Raw genomic sequence first — 11,612 nt, forward strand, 5'->3', positions numbered from 1 at the left:
TTATCGTTTAAGCCTTAAAATACCCCTCCCACACACCTTAAACGCATGTAAACTTGTAATGGCGAGTGACGTCAGCGTAATGCTTTCCTTCCCGAAGCATATCAAGGAGTTTTACCTTCTCCTGAATGGTCAAGTTCGTTCTCTGGTGCTTAGGCTCACTACTAACAGAAGGCTTAGAAGATGCAGGATGCTTGGGAGCCATCGTAGGGCTTTAAACAAAACGAAAAGTTCACAAAAAGTTTGCTCACAACAGTCGGACCACAAGCAAGGTACACGATACGCAGAGAACTGAGATGCATCGGGGACCCACGCTCGCTGCTCTTGCGAGATTGCACCACGTTTGCAGCAGCCAATCAGAGCCCAAGAGAATGAAAATCCCGCTTTGATTGGTTGAGTCTCCTCTTTCTGCCAATGACGGGCCTTGTAAGAAATCCATCTGGAAACTGTAGCACGAAACTCTTTGTCTACCGTAGTGTATAATGTGTGTATAAAATTAGATATGTTCCACAGAAAAATCCGCAAGATAACGGGGGCGCGATAGCTGAACCGCCTTATAGCTGGGGATGACTGTAATAGCCAATGGTGACCAGTGCAGTACTGTGACAAATGATGTGAAAAAACATTCATGGAAAAAAGGAAAAAAAAAAAGTCACATGTCACATAATCTGTATGTCTGTGTGCTCACAACTCGTTTTATTAAACAGATAGTTCTAGAAACATCATAAACTGGAAACGCATTCCTGTAACACTGATTCTGAATTGAAGACTGGACTCTTGGCCAATGAATGAGGGGGTGTGGCGGATTTTCAATTCAAAAGCATAGTGGTATTATGGTGGGTTTTCAGCAATGCATTAGGTGATGTGGCAGGGGTCCGGCGTGCATTTTAGGTCTCAACATCAGACATGTTTGCCGATGGCAGTCCTGATGAAGCCATGATGTGTGTTGAAGTTAGCATGTGCCACAAGTCCCCTTTGGGTTTGCTGTCCTCTACAAGAGTCTCTTCAGGCTCTTTGTTCAGCTGGCCAAACTGATGATGGCTGTGCAATTTGCTTGAACCCCTGTAGTCCACCTCTATGTGCGTGCAGTTGGTCTTCCTGTGAAAGTTGCTGTCCGGTTCCTTGTGTCCAGCTAGCCTCCTGTCACGGGCCACGTCACCACCTTTTTTTTGACTCTGCTGAGAGATTCCGAGTCTTTAGGTGGTCTTGGCTACGTGCTGTGACATTTAATCCCTTTGCTCTGCCTCGGGTGTGTCTGATTGAACTGATCATCGTTGAGATGCTTGGAGCTCACCTGTGGTCAATTCAGTTAATTATCATGGTTAGGAACGAAGCACATCTATCTGTGGAAGGTCCCACAGTTGATCAAAGACCAAGCCATGAAGTCACAGGAACTGCCTGCAGAGCATGGAGACAGGATTGTGTTGAGGCACAGACCTGGGGAAGACTATTTTTTCTGCAGCATTGATGGCTCCCAACAGCACAATGGCCTCCATAATTCTTAAATGACACAACCACAACTGTTGGAAGGGCCAGGTTAAGAGAGGAGACCAAAACCTTGATGGTCACTCAGGCCGAGCTCCAGAGAACCTGTGTTGATATGTGAGAAACCTCCAGAAGGACAAGCATTGGAGCAACACTTCACTGATCTGGGCGTGTTGACAGAATGGCCAGATGGAAGCCCCTCCTTGGTAAAACACACGTGAAAGCCCACTAAAGGTGCCTCAAGAACAAGATTCTCCGGTCCAATGAAGACTGAACTGTTTGGCCTCGATTGCAAGTGTCATGTCTGGAGGAAATCGGGGACTACTCATCGGCTGTGCAGTACCACTCCAACGGTGAAACATGGCGCTGGGAGCATCAGGAACTGGGAAATTAGTCATGGCTGAGGGAAAGCTGAATGGAACAAAGTACAGAGGTGTTCGTGATGAAAACCTGCCTAGAGCACTCTGGACCTCCGACCAGGCCAAAGGGTCACCTTCCAGTAGGACAACACAGGAGTGGCTTAGAATGAGAATGTTCTTGGAGGGCCTGGCCTTGAATCCAGTCGGACATCTCTGGAGAAACCTGAATAAAGCCGTCCAGTGACCGTCTCCATCCAACTGGAGAGGGGGGTTTGGGAGTTTGTGCTGATACAGAGTGTGACCCCCACTCGGAGCTGGAGAGGATCTGCAGAAACGGGAGTATGGAGCTCGATAGGGCAACCCAAGAGGACTTTGGGCTGTAATCGCATCCAAAGGGGCTTCAACTGTGTGCCGACTACAGCGTCCGTGGAAGATTCCAGTTTTGTATTTTTAATAAATTGGCCAAAGTTTCTAAACTGCTGTTTTTTGCTTTGTCATTCTGGGGTGTTGAGTGGAAAAAAATGAATATCAATGGTTTTAGCACAAGGGGGTAACATAAGAAAATGTAAAGGGGGGCCGCATGTTTATGGAAGGGGTGATATCCTGAAGCCCATCAGCAGATGGTGGGATTTGTCCCCAGTGCTCTGTAGCCACCGTTTTCTCTGTGAAGGTGTGAAGAACTGAATGCTCTGATCTGCCCAAACGGTGTTACCTGTTTTTTCTACCCTGCCTTAACTGTACATTTTTGGCCAGCTTTTGCCTGCCAGTTTTTTAGGGGTTAGAGCTATGTGACCTTTTTTTTTTGTATGGTACCCCCCAACTTGCTGTTTCCAAAGCCACTACCACCTTTGTGAAGCGACAGATTGCAGGCCTGTCTGAGGAGAGCAATAAGAAATAAACGTGAAGTGTGGCGAGGCTCTTCATGGCCGTCACGCCAGTCTGACTGGAGCGAGTGCTGTGGAGGTTGGTTTGTAAACTGTGAGGGGGTCATGGGCACTGTTAGAAGAGTGGCACTGAAGTTCAGCCTTGAAGTCCCCAGTCGCTGCAGTTTAATCCCAAACTGTTTTGTTTGTTTGCTTGTGTTAATGGCAGTCCTGTTAATTTAACAAGCGGCCTCTTCTCACGCTGTGGGTTTGGTTTTGTTATCAATTTAAATTCTAAACTGGTTGTGCTCCTTTTTACTCAGCGAAGCAGGCACTTGGGTATGTACAAATAATTTAGTTTTTCTAAGTATTTTTCTCATTTTTTTTTTATGCTGGTCACTAATTCTCTCATTAATGCGGTTTATACTGCACTAGCTACGTTACCCATCTAAGACGCATTAAAATCTACCTAATCAAAGTAGAACTTGGCGTTTTAATGTTTTCAGTGCACCATGCGATCTCATAAAAGTAGTGTTCCATGTGTGTGATGCACCGTCTGTGGGAATGACAAATGCAATGCATTGTTACTAAAAAATGTTTGTGATGTGCCTTTTGAATGACAGATGTGTTGTGCATGTCTGTTATGTGTCATTTGGAATGGGATTCATAAAAGTAGTGTTAATGTTTGTATTACACCATCTGTTGGAATGAAAGAGACTTGGCAACGAGATGAAGAGCATAAAGTGTGACACGCACAGACACCCTTTTGTTAAAGTGGATGTTTGTTTCATTTTAGCTTGCATTTCGTCATTTGGGCCTTTCATCCATTTCTATTATTTGTTTTTGATGATCAAGTCTGTTTACTGTACTTTTGAAAAATATCTGCCAGCCACCATCTTGACCTACAGTTCTGAGTGGGTCTTTATTCTCTCATCTCCACTCTGTATCTGCCTGTTCACTGTTTCTCTGTTACTGCTGTAAAGCTGTTGAATGAGCCCCCCTTTGACTATTCAAAGTTGCACCCACGTTTAGGTGTCTTTTAGAAAATGCAACTCTCATTAAATATGTTGGAACTGCTTAGCGTCTCCTATGGGGGCAGTCGCTGTCGTACTGGGCTGCTGATTTGCTGCAGGTACCTTTTACTTCTACTCATTCTTGTATGTGTCATAACTTGCTTTGTAAGTCGTCTTGGATAATGGCGTCTGCTAAATAAATAAATAAATAACCAGCTAACCTCGGCATTGTGTCTTAGGAGGCAGACAGCAGTTAGCATTTTAGCACCATCCAGTGGTGAGATGGCTGTATGGCAGTTTTGTCTGAATACCGTTTAGTTGTCACTGCTGTCAAAGTGAACTTTATTATCATCTCAGCCACATACAAGTATACAGAGAGACAAAACTGTGAAGCTCAGGGTCCACAGTGTAACGACATGAAGTGCAAATAATAAATCAAAATTTAAAATTCAAACAAGACAAAGACGTAGCCGTAATATTGACATGTAGTAAGCAATATGACCATTGATGTAATGTACAGTCGTGCTTGAAAGTTTGAGAACCCTTTAGAATTTTCTATATTTCGGCAAAAATATGACCTAAAACATCATCAGATTTTCACTCAAGTCCTAAAAGTAGATAAAGAGAAACCAGTTAAACAAATGAGACAAAAATATTATACTTGGTCATTTATTTATTAAGAAAAATGATTGAATATTACATATTTGTGAGTGGCAAAAGTATGTAGAAATATAGAAAATTCTAAAGGGTTCACAAACTTTCAAGCACAACTGTATGGTACTTGTAACCTCAATACATAAATACAGTCAATAGATATGTAATAAATAAATAATAGATCTAGATAATACAGAAATGATCAGCGTATGATAATAGCTGTTTAAGATGTGTAAACAATGACACGGCAGAAGGATATCAAGAGAGTCCAAATCCTTAAAGGTCAGTAGGAGATCTTCAGTTCTTCTCTCCATGAACACTCGTCTTTACCGGTCAGCGGCTCTCATGTGTAAAAGTTCTGTTTTTCGAGCTGGTTGAGGCCGTGTGGAAGGTCCCAGGGAGCAGCCTGGTGTTAAGGAGTCTGACAGCTTGGGGGGGAAAAACTCTCCTCAGCCTGGCAGATCTAACTCTGATGCTGCAGTATCTTCTCTTGGATGGCAGAAGTGTGAAAAGTCCATGTGAGGGGTGTAAGGGGTCCTGCACAATGCTACATACAGGCCTTGCGGACACTGCGTTTGTAAAATATGTCCTGTAGTGAGGGAGAGGCACCCCAATAATGTTCTCTGCTATCTTCACTATCCTTTGCGGGCACTTGCGGTCAGATATGTTGCAGTTGCCATACCAGACAGTGATGCAGCTGGTCAGGACACTCTCAGTGGTGCCTCTGTAGAACATGGGGAGGATGGAAGGGGGAAGACGTGCTTGATTCAGCCGCCTCAGGAAGTGTAGTCTCTGCTGGGCTTTCTTGATTAGTGATGAGGTGTTGTGTCCACGTAAGATCCTCAGTTAAGTGCACACCGAGGAACTTGGTACTCCTAACAGTCTCCACATCTAAACCGCTGATGCTGAGTGGGATGTGGGCAGGACATGATTTTCTGAAGTCCACGATTACCTCTTTTGTTTTGTCGTCATTGAGAGAGAGATTGTTGTCTTCACACCATGCAGACGGCCATTCCACCTCATGAAGCCCCAATGGGGTGAGCCTGGCAAAGCTGTGGATTTTTCTTGGCAAAGGAGGACAGAAAGGGGAGGGGGGTGGGGTGGGGTGTTGGGGATAGTTTATTTTTTTGGGGGGTTTGGGAGAGAGGGGTGGTATGGCTCCAAATATGCAAGCAGTTGGCTGGAGTTCAGCTCGCCATTATGGTGTCTCACACAGTTACACAAGTTAACCACAGGGGGGCGCACTTCCAGCCAGCTCAATGGGATTGAGTTTGGTCTTCCTGTCCCGAGAGAGCCGGCTGTGTGCTGCCTTGTTTTTGGTGATTCCCTCGCCCTTCTTATACGGCGCCATGGGGGTGTCGGTCTGTCCCAGGTAAGTAATAACTGGCCAGTGACCAGTGCTGTGAAAAGCCTCCTCCTGCTGCGTTGTTTCCCCGCAATGATTGGCTTCAGCTCTTTACACAAAATGGGAGATTAGATGAAAGGAAGCAGAATGAACCTGCAGTGCCATTACTTAACTGCTTCCCAAGTTATTCAAGTGCCATTTGTAGCCACAGTGTGTAAAGGTAATTGCACCCTTGATATCGGTCTAACTGCACCCTGCCATGCCTATGGCATCATCATGAAGTGCCCACAGTATAACCGGGCACACGATGGGCGTTTCATGATTTTGGGGAGTTACGTGACTGAGCTCACGGGTACTGTGGGGCTGCAATTATGCACTCAATGTGATTACCTCAAAGAGCTGACTGAACTGAATTACTAGACTTGGCAAGCCCTGTTGAAGCCAAAGCTCAGTAGTGACCATCATCATCATCATCATGATCACGATAAGAGTGATGGCCACAAGAGCACGAGGCCTCAATCAAAGGGAAAAAAAAAGAAGCTGTGGGAACGAACAATCGGGAAGAGCGACAGCCATTTGTGAGGCGGTAGTGAGAAGACTGGCTGGGGCTGCTAACACTTTAGTCTTTGTCTGGGACCCAGCTGGTCAGCGCCATGGTGCTGTGGTCATTACTGTTATTATTTATGAATATTATCAATAATCCATTATATACAAAGTTACTGTCTGTTATACCTTCATTGTTATAACTCTTTAATAATGTTTTTATCAGTATACTGCTGCTGGAGTATGGGAATTTCCCCTTGGGATTAATAAAGTATATCTGTTTATCTAAATTTATAGTACCTTTCATATTTATCTATCTATTATATAGTATTTCTTTATCTATCTTCTTCAGAGTGTAACTTAACTCCTGCTTGTCTTTTACTCTCTGTAGTTGCCTGAGGTTACTGATGTAGAAGGGAAGGTGGCTACAAGTTATAAAGTCCAGTGCCTTCTAAGCAGTGGTAAGTCTGGGAGATCTGAGGCGTTCTGCCAAAGGCTACTCACGTTGTTCTTCTTTTTGTTTGGGCCGATCCCGTTACGAGTCACCACAGCGGATCACCTTCTTCCATCTCCTCGTGTCCTCGTCCTCTCGCTGTGTCACACGCCTCTCCATACATGGAAACTGAGGGGTTCTGCCCCTTTATTCTGGTTTTGTCTGTGCCTATAAACGCACTCACTGAGAAGGGTCTTTGCCTGCCCTTTTATCGAATATCTCTGGCTACAAACACCAACTGGTCTATTGAACCAAAACAGTACCTGACCGTTACAATAAGCGTTACCGTTTTCTGGCACTTGAGAACCCCCAACTTCTTCTTTCGGCTGCTCCCGTTACGAGTCGCCACAGAGGATCATCTTCTTCCATCTCCTCCTGTCCTCGTCCTCTCGCTCTGTCACACCCATCACCTTCATGTCACCTCTCGCCACAGCCGTAGACCGTCCTCTGTTCCTCTTACCTGGTGGCCCCACTACAAAGAATAGAAAAGGGGACAGCAGAGTAATCCAGAGCTCCACCAACAGCCACTCGGGTCCGAATTGGGATCCTCCTGAGGTGGTCCGTGGAGTGGCGGGTGTGACAATGCGCTGTATCGGTGCCAATCACGGAGGAATTGAATCCAAGTGCTAAAGCTGAGGCTGCACGACTAACCTACCGAGTCATCAAGCTTCACTCACCTTCTGAACGCAATCCCCCCCAGTCGAGGGTCTCCTGGAGCGGCAGACCATTTCAGCAGCAGGACGGAGCGCTCCACTCCGCTGCAGACATCTCAACGACAAAGTCCAAGCTGAGGTGGGGTGGACATGGACTCTCCACGCCGGTTTCCAAAGCAGAGTGCTGACCACAGGCTCCCATCAGATGGACTGCAATTTCTTTTTTTTTTTGAGCCTTTATGACTTAAAGACGACGACGACGACCTTTTCCTTTCTTAGATCCCCGAATGTCCGTTTTCTTTTTCACAATCCCACCAATCGGGTTGATGTCCTGTCTAAATTGTCCACCACCACGACTTGATCCCAAAAATCGTCCCCTGTCGTCACCTCATCGCTCACGTGCGGTGACTGCAATGACACAAAATGGCTGCCGCCGCATCATCCGGGTGGGGGGCTGCACACCGGTGGGGGTTCAGGTGGCTCCCAACTGCCAGCGTAAAGCTCTTTGAGTGTCTAGAAAAGCGCAATTCAAGTCTTAACGATCGTATCTCACGTCATCAGAGTAACGCAACTCTTTGGGCAGGAGGCTCACGGTCGGCCAGTCGGGGGTCAAACTCTCGGTCAATTCACCCAGCGTGGCTCGCCGACCCCATCTAATCCAATTTGGGCACACCTGGGCAGAATGCCAGTCTGGCGCAGTCCTTTGTATTTCATTTCTTTAGTGTACTTTAATGCACTCCAAAGACCCCTCGCCTGCCTACGCAGAGATGGACACTAAATTGAATCGAGGCCATTACAACGAAAGGGAGCAGACAAAAGAAAATCCATTCGCTCAGAATTTGTTGTTTCTCAAACCGCACGAGCGGCAGGGTCCACCCCACCCAGGCGCCCGGCGCCCCCCCTTGTGTTCAGTACCACCTGCAGCATTTCTGAATGGACTAAAAGGTCGTGTGCCCGCTTGTTAACACTCACTGCCACTCAGAGTGACAAGGCCACTGCCCACCGGGTGACTGACATCTGCCTGAACCCAACAACAACCCCCAGGCATTACTCTTGCAATCACAAAACGTGGCCAGTTTTGCAGGCGTGTTAAAAGGCTTCATTAACTTGACTCGATTAATGCTCTGCCATGCGTGGGCATCGGAGGACTCCTCGAAGGGCCGGGCTAAGTTCCACAATAACCCGCCGAGACGACGTATATAGATAGACGCCGCATTCACTGTGTTGCCCAGTCGTCACGATACGTCAGCACGTCCGCCATATTGCGAGTGGCAAAAGTGCCAATTAAACTAATACACGTAGACATTGAAACCGGGTTTTCTGATGAAAAAACAGTATCGTTTACATGCAATTATTTATATTCATTTATACACTCGTAATGGTAATTATTAAATCCATCCATTACCCAACCCGCTATCTAACTACAGGGTTAGCTGGAGCCAACACAGGGCACAAGGCAGGAAACAAACTCCGGGCAGGGCGCCAGCCCACCGCAGGGCACACACACACACACGCACCAGGGATAATTTAGGATCGCCAATGCACCTAACGTGCATGTCTTTGGACTGTGGGAGGAAACCCATGCAGACACGGGGAGGACCTGGGAAGTGAACCCGGGTCTCCTTCCTGCAAGGCAGCAGCGCTACCCACTGCGCCACCGTGCCGCCCTATTTATTGTTTATTTTTTTCTTGAGTAGCAGCTAAACAATATGAGATACAAAACTATCTAACTAACTATGTGCCCATCATACAATAGCTGAAAATAAAGAAAGGTGAAGGTCTCGGGGGGCCCACAAAAGCACTCTTGGAAAAAAGAAAATCAACAGTCTTCGAAGACGTCTGGTGGTAGAATGAGAGCAGCAATGAGCCGTGGAATTAAATAACAGATTTAATTCATAAACACGATTAAACGGCCTCAGATTAAAGAACTGGTTGGAATGAAATTAGTTGGCGTTTGAGGCTCGGACTCTGGTGGTCACCCGTCTCGGTGCACATCTCATTTTTGTGATTTCCTTTTAAGGAAAAGCAATTCTGAGAACAGAGTCTTAAAAAAACGCAACAATTAAAATGAAAAAGGTAGGAAGTCAATTAACATCAGAAATTAGTCCCTGATGAAGAAATTGTTAGGAAAAGAGAACCTGCAGCCACTACGGCCCTCCAGGATGGGAGTTGGGCTTCCCTGTTGACTGCACCAGGATGAGGCGGTAACTCGTGTCCTGGAGGGCCGCAGTGGCTGCAGATTTTCATTCTGACCCTTTTCTTAATGAGTGGCCGGTTTTAGCTCCTAATGAACTAATTTTATTTGACTTGATCCAGAAGACTCAGACCTCTCAATTGTTTCTTTTTCCTTAAATTAGCAGCCAAACAATAATGAGGTACAAAATGAGCCAAAACAACTGGTGTCCATCATACAATATCTGAAAATTAAAAAGGGTGGAGGTCTCAGGAATGCTGATCTGCTCTTAGAAAAGAGAGAATCCAAAATTTCGGAAATGTCTGCTATTACACAATGAGAGCAGAAACAAGCCATGGATTTAAAGAACGGGTTTAATTAACAAGGAGACTTGACGCCTCATTAAGTAATTGGTTGGAGTTTGAGGCCCTGACTTCGCTGGTCTTCACGTTTCAATTCTGTTTGGGGGCCATTTAACGAAAGAAATAAAGCAATTGAAAGGAACAATGAAGAAATTCAAAGGCACAACTCTTAAAAAAGCAATTCCATTAAAATAAATTCACAAGAAGTTAATTAACAGCACAAACATTATAAAAAGGGTTAGAATGAAAACCTGCAGCCACGGTGGTCTCCAGGACGACCCCTGGATTATACGGTAGCACGTCCACTGCAGCCACCTGACAGCATCCGGAGGGATTCATAACGCACACCTTTAAATGTGATGTCGGTGCACTTTATGAGGGGTTCAGGCCACCACGGGCAACAATCCCCCCCACCCTCCATCTTCACGGACTTCCCTCCAGTGCTGCTGTGTCACATCTGCTGACTCTAGGGTTACCACTTTTAATACAAAAAAATAAGGGACGCATACTGCAGCGGGGGCCACATCCCTTGGGGGCCAAGCGCAATTTCATTCTCAAATACGGGACGATTCCGTATTTTAAAGGACGGGTGGCAACCCTAGGTGACTCTTTTTACTGGGTGGAAGCAATTTAAAAAGATGAATGAATAGGGTTACGAGTCCCATAAAAACGACCCAATTTAGGAGTCCCGACTTTATGCGTCCTTCATCTTTATTTCTCCTAACCTTCTTTCTGATTTCTCAATTGCGCCGATGTGCACGCCGCGCTTGCCTAACCGTAATCCGGGACACCTCTATCAAACACCAATCACGTCAGCTCTCTTCAAAATGGACACCAAATTTGTCCAATCAGACGAGCGGTGACGTTTCAACCCGCCCCTCTCGTTAGAAACGCTCGTGCCCCGCCAAAAACGAAACGAGAAGAGAGATGGAGGCCTGCACAGTGGTGGAAGAGCAACACGAGCGGTCAGTCGTTATAGATTTGTCAGGATATTAAATATTAGATCTCGTGTGGCCATTTTTTCTTTCTGTTGCTACTTTTAGTTAAGAGCAGTTTGATAAATAGTCTTAGATAACAGCATTCGGTGTCAGGTTGAAATGAATGATAACGACTACGTGTCGTGAAGCTGGCGTTTCACCCTAAAATCGAAACAAATAAAATTACAAAATGGGAAATTTGTGCCGTGTCTGGGTAACCGGTAGTGAAACACGGGTGTCCCGAGGCGAGCACAGAGAGGACATGAAAGTCTCGTGAAACAAAAGAGCGAACGGTGGCTCGATTGTGATATTGGCAGAGACCGTGAAAACGGAACCGCACGGAGCGTATGGCGCTCTGCGTTCAAAGACGGCCGAGTCGGGAAGGTGACAACGTGTTCCTAGTTAGTTAGATACTTTATTAATCCATCCATCCATTATCTAACCCGCGATATCCCAACTAACAGGGTCACGGGGTCTGCTGGAGCCAATCCGAGCCAACACAGGGCACAAGGCAGGAAACAAACCAACCCCGGGCAGGGTGCGCACGCACACACATTAGGGACAATTTAGGATGGCCAAAGCACCTAACCTGCCTGTCTTTAGTCCCATGGGGAAATTCACATAGTCCAGCAGCAGCATACTGATAAAAAACAATATTAAATTAAACAGTGATAACAATGCAGGTACAATATATA

Source organism: Polypterus senegalus, chromosome 18 (genome assembly GCF_016835505.1).
Source record: "Polypterus senegalus isolate Bchr_013 chromosome 18, ASM1683550v1, whole genome shotgun sequence".
NCBI classification, from domain to species: domain Eukaryota; kingdom Metazoa; phylum Chordata; class Cladistia; order Polypteriformes; family Polypteridae; genus Polypterus; species Polypterus senegalus.